Genomic DNA, 5,039 nt, shown 5'->3' with positions numbered 1-5,039 from the left:
TACCTGGAAAACATCACCCTCAACATAGTGAGCATAAAACTCAGTAAAATAGATTTAATAAAAACAATTATTGATGTTTCCCAGCCATGCCGGTGTGCAAAGCATGGAAAATCCTCTCAGTAAACTATACTTCAAATTAATATAATATTATTTCTTCATAACTATATTCAAATACCTCTTCATCGTCTAGCCTCAAATATTTCAAACACTTTAAGCCACTAGAAATGAGTAATCTAATGACTTAAACTCAATATATCAAGTAAGTCATAAAGACTACATTGGTTTCACCCAATGTCCTCTACTTGAATAACCTCTTTTGGTAAGATTGTACATAATTAAGTCCGTAAGTGGTGCCCCATTTACCCTCGCTTACCCCTCGCTTCCGTCGTATATAGACGGATAGTTCATCTAGCTAGAATGAACCCTATATATATATATATATATATATATATAATAGTAAAAATAAATAATACTAATAATAATAATAATAATAATAATAATAATAATAATAATCTAGTATATATCCAATCATAACATAAGAGTAATCTTCATTCACACCATGGAACATGCGCTTAATATATCAAACTTCCAAAAAAGAATGTTATATTTAAGCTTTCAAATGCAATTGGTTTCACTCAAAACCTATTCCTATTGCTTTTGTTATAATCATCTTAACTCACCTATGTCATAATCGTTTTATGCAGAAACACTATAACTTTGAAAAATTAATTTAAATATAAAATGATGTCCGATTTGAATAAATGATAACATTTTGGAAAGCCTAAGATGTCTAGTCTCTAAATGTAATTTTTATTATGCATAATAGACATTCAATTAGTACAGTTTAATAAAATAAGGTAAACATATACAAAAATAGGACAACATATTATTTTCCAAGGTGTAATTCAATTTTCTCTATTAATTCTCAATGTAAATGCGTAAAACTAGTGCCTATTTCGTAGGTAATTAAGTCTATTTTCAAATGGGATAATAATCAACTCAAAACACCATCTATGGAGAAAGATAGAGTAAAATACCAAAGGTATACCTATACGGGTTCAAAGACAACATCATACTATTTTCACTTCAAACTTTATATTTTTAAATTCATATGATCAACTAAGTCAAATACACTCAAAAATCAGCATAAAACCAAGTAATTACCAATACTAAACAATCTCATCTCATCACAAATTCAACCACAACAATCAACAACAATAATCAAACAACAACTCTTCATAGTAATTAATACAAACACCTAATATGCATTATTAATAATCAATGATACTAAATCAAATAGAATTATCCCAATACCTAAATATACAAATCATGAAACAGATATTAGGAACATACAATCAATATCTCTAAGCACACCTAAGAGAGGTTTTAAGAGGATTTCCTATGTTACCTTAAGAAGAGATTTGAGACCCCCAAAGTTTGATTATAATTCCTTATTCTACAAGTGAAACTTTAATTCCTCTTCACGTTTCCATCTTCCTTCTCAACATGCAAGAACTCTAAATTTCTTCTCCTATATTGAAACCCTAAGTTCCCTTTTCTTCTTTCTCATAATTCCTCATTTCACTCTACCTCTTGGTCCTCTTTTACTATAATATAGGTGTGAGGGTTAATTTTATAATGAGACGATGAAATGAGGGAGCTTGAGAAGGGCATGCAATGGAGTTAGTGTGTTCTCTCTCTCTTTTTTTTTCCTCTCTTCTTGTTTCTGTTTTCCCTTCTTTCATCTCTTTTTTTTTTCTTTCTCTCTTGGTATCATACGGTCATCCCTCCCTCTTTCTTTCTTTCATTTATTATAATTTTTTTTTTATTTTAACAATTGGGTTTTAAGTAAAGGGGAGTGTGATAGAAATGTCAATTACGCCCCTCCGAATCCTTACAAATGATAAATTTTATTTTGACTAAAAAAATGAGCTATTAGAAGTTGAATTTGAGATTTCTATTGAGTTTATTTCTAATTTATTCCCCAACTATAACAAACACATTAATATGAACTTTCTAAACTAAACTTCGCTTGAATAACTAACAATCATTTTTTTGATTAAATAAGATTTAAGAGATTTATATAAATATATGAATTACAACAATAAAATATAAATAATAGAATTATTAGTATAAATAAGAATAAATAGAATATACAATTTTTGGGGTGTTACATTTTCATCTCTTTTTTTAAAAGTAGCAAGCAAATTTTAGATGTCCAAATTTTTTACAATATGAGCATTTGGTTTTGCATTTTTCTGCCTTTCTTTCTGGAACAAAATAGTTTTCATACATTTTTATTTTTTGAGTTTGATTAAAACCAATACCAGTTTTATCAAAGATTCCAACTTGATATCCCATGATTTTTTGAAATATTTCAGTGGCTTTAATAAAATTTGACAAGTCTTTTTTAAGAAGTTCATTTTCAGTTTTAAAGAGAACGTTCTCCGTTTTAGGTGCAGAACGTTCTTGACCTTTTTGAATTTCAAAATTTTGTTGTTGTGTTTCTTTTAGTTCTTGAATGATATTGTTCAGGACATTATTCACAGCCTGAACTTTTTCTATTTCTTTTTTCTCTTTATGAAATTGTTCTTTTAAAGAACTACATTTTTGAATAAGAAAGTTTGAATCATTTAATAAGTTATCAAATTCTTTTCCAATTTGTTCACATAAATAGCAAGGTTTAGATTTTGTTACCTCATCTTCTTCTGTATTTTCCATCAAGCATATGTTGGCTTCCTCACCTTCTTATATATTTGATTCTACTGAATCATCCCATGTGACCATCATTGGTTTCTTTGTGAAAGGAAATCATTTTGGTGGCTTTTTATTTAAGGGACATTCTGCTTTGTAATGTCCTAATTTATTACATCTAAAACACGTGACTTGGCTCTTGTCAACTTCTGTTTTGAGATTTTTGTTTTGAAATCCCTTTTTGATTTGGTCTCTTCTTCTCACCATTCTTTGTATCCTTCTAGTGAGAAGAACAATTTCTTCATCAGCATTTTCTTGTCCAGATTCTTTTGGTTCCTCCTTTGTTTGTATTAGGACACTTTCTTGAAATGCCTTTAGAGCTATTGCTTTTCCTTTCTTGACTAGTTTGTCAAGTAATAGGTCAGACTTGGGACTAACATTTTCAATGTAGGCCAGACTCAGGTATTGCAAAGTTTAGTTCAGCCTAACCTATTTTAATCCATAAGTCTACACTTTTTAACTCATCCACGACAACCACCAAACCAACTTTATATTTCCTTATAGATAGTTAATAGACCCGTGTTTGATTTCTATATTAAATTATTATTAGTTACGCTAAACTTCTACACACTTTTATTTAAAAAATGTAACTCATACATTAATAATCAAATTTTCTTAACTAATTGATTAATGAAATATCATCTTTGAACGAATTGGTCACTTACAAGTATAGTTTTTCAATTTTTTAGAAAAAATATTTAAAATACACACTAATAATCAAAAAATACAAATGGAGAAATAATATTATAATTTTCCTTGCTCTTTTATATAAATACATTTAAGAGATGTCCTCACAATGGTTCACATTATTCTTTTAAATAAATAATTTATGTTTGAAAATATACATAAATATTTGCGTCTGATTTAAGAATATAAGTTTAAAGTTGTTGAGAGTGAATGAATAGTACAAAAAAATAGTTAAAAAATTAGAGAGATAAAGTGTATTGGAAATTGTAAAAGGTGAAAACTCTGAGCGAAAGAGAGTATAATTATATATAATTAAAAATAGTACTCTCTCTCTATATATATTCATAATAGTTGAGTCATTTGATTAATTCATACCTATTAAAAAAAATGTATAAATGAAAGAGAGAATACTTGTTTTATCAAATTACTTTTGTTAGATATTGGTGCATTTTTAATTTCATAAATGCATAGTAAAATATATTACACTAGAGGTGATGCAAATGATATTAATTAAATTGTACCATTGAAAAAAAATGTATTGGAAATTGAAATAGTTATTTATTTTGAAATAATTTTTTTATACAAATTGATAAATTAGTGAGATGGAGGGAGTAAAAAAATTAAAATAAAATAAAAACATTAAAATTGATGATGTAATAGATTTTCAATTGAGGGTATTAATAGATTTTTGTGGGATGTTTAGTTTTATAGATATTTAATAGATCAAGCAATTAAAAATAAACAACTACAAATAATAATAGTCTCTATTCAATGTAAAAACGAAAATAAGAATTATTTGGTTAGTTATCCAATTATGAATATTTTTTAGGTTTTTAATTTTAATTCAATTAAAATATATTAATTTGATGTGTAAAAGATGTCAATTCTTGTTGGATAATAACGTAAAATATTTTACACTGTCAGTGCATATAAATTAAACTCTAAAAAAAATATATGTATTATAAAATGACATAAATATCCTTAATCAAACATTATATATGATTAAAAGAAATCTAACAAAAATTAGAAAAAATTAAAAGAATAAAATAAAATATTTGTAGTTTATTAAATTGAAACAGTTTTTATGGTTATAAAATTATTTTATAAATTTATTCTCTTTATTTTCTTATTTTATAATTTTATATTAATTATAATGAAATATTTATTTTTATTTATTATTCTTTTTATCGCTTTTAATATTTTCTTAAAGACATTTATGTCATTTTATAAATACATAATTTTTAAGTAATTGATGAATGAAATATCATCTTTGAGCTATCTAGTCGGTGACAAATTGTTTTTATAATTTTTTTTTTTGAGAAAATATTTAAAATACATTATAATAATTAAAATATTTAAATGGATTAATTAATATTATAATTTTCATCGCACTTGTATATAGATACACTCAGGAGATACCTTCATAATAAACTGCATATTAATGTTTGAAAATGTACATAAACAGATGAGGTTGATGTAAGAATATAAAAATAAAGTTGTTGAATAAAAATGAGTAGTTAAAAAAAAATTAAAAAGTAAGAGAGAACAAATATTGAAAATTGTAAAAGGCATGTTAACAGTAAGAGAAAGGGTGTTAG

This window comes from Cicer arietinum, chromosome 3 (genome assembly GCF_000331145.2).
Source record: "Cicer arietinum cultivar CDC Frontier isolate Library 1 chromosome 3, Cicar.CDCFrontier_v2.0, whole genome shotgun sequence".
Lineage (NCBI taxonomy): Eukaryota > Viridiplantae > Streptophyta > Magnoliopsida > Fabales > Fabaceae > Cicer > Cicer arietinum.
This window is presented reverse-complemented; position numbering follows the sequence as displayed.